The following is a 598-nucleotide window of genomic DNA, read 5'->3' as shown; positions in this document are numbered from 1 at the left end:
GCGTGAACCTGGTCGAGCTACATACCATAGCGAAGCGGAGACTATAGTCGCTGGCTAGACTGCACCCCCGCCGACCGGGGAGAGAAGGTCGACGGAGATCGCGGGACGGGGGTAGGAGCAGTGGAGACGAGGATGGGTGGGGCAGTCGGATACGGTGGAGCAAGAGGGAAAGCAGCGGAGAAAAGAGAGAAAGGGAGGAGAGAGTAGAGAAGGGATGCGAAAGAGGGAGAAAGAGGTAGGGCGCAACGGGGGCGAGGGTTCCGACGGTTCGAGGTAGGGGGCGATGGCTAGACACCGCTCAGACGGTCCAGGGGGTCGCAGGGGGTAATTTCTGCATTGGCGTCGAGAGCTGGGAAACGGTCGACATCGACGAGCCCAGACCGAGCCAGACAGAGAGACTGCAGCTGGCACGATCGTGGTCGACAGGTTGGCCTTTCGGGTAAGGTCAGGGTATATGTCCGCTTGGCGCGCACCGTTTCACCGTGCACCTGCATCGATGACGGTCAATGTGCGCACATGTTCTGATTACGTGCGTAAAACAAAAAAGGATGTCGCGACGGTACGGCGCGGCGGCGCGACCCGACTCCGCGCGTGGGCT

Source organism: Bombus impatiens, unplaced genomic scaffold, assembly GCF_000188095.3.
Source record: "Bombus impatiens unplaced genomic scaffold, BIMP_2.2 scf_0311, whole genome shotgun sequence".
Lineage (NCBI taxonomy): Eukaryota > Metazoa > Arthropoda > Insecta > Hymenoptera > Apidae > Bombus > Bombus impatiens.
The sequence above is the reverse complement of the archived record's forward strand: the minus strand, read 5'-3'. Positions refer to the sequence as shown.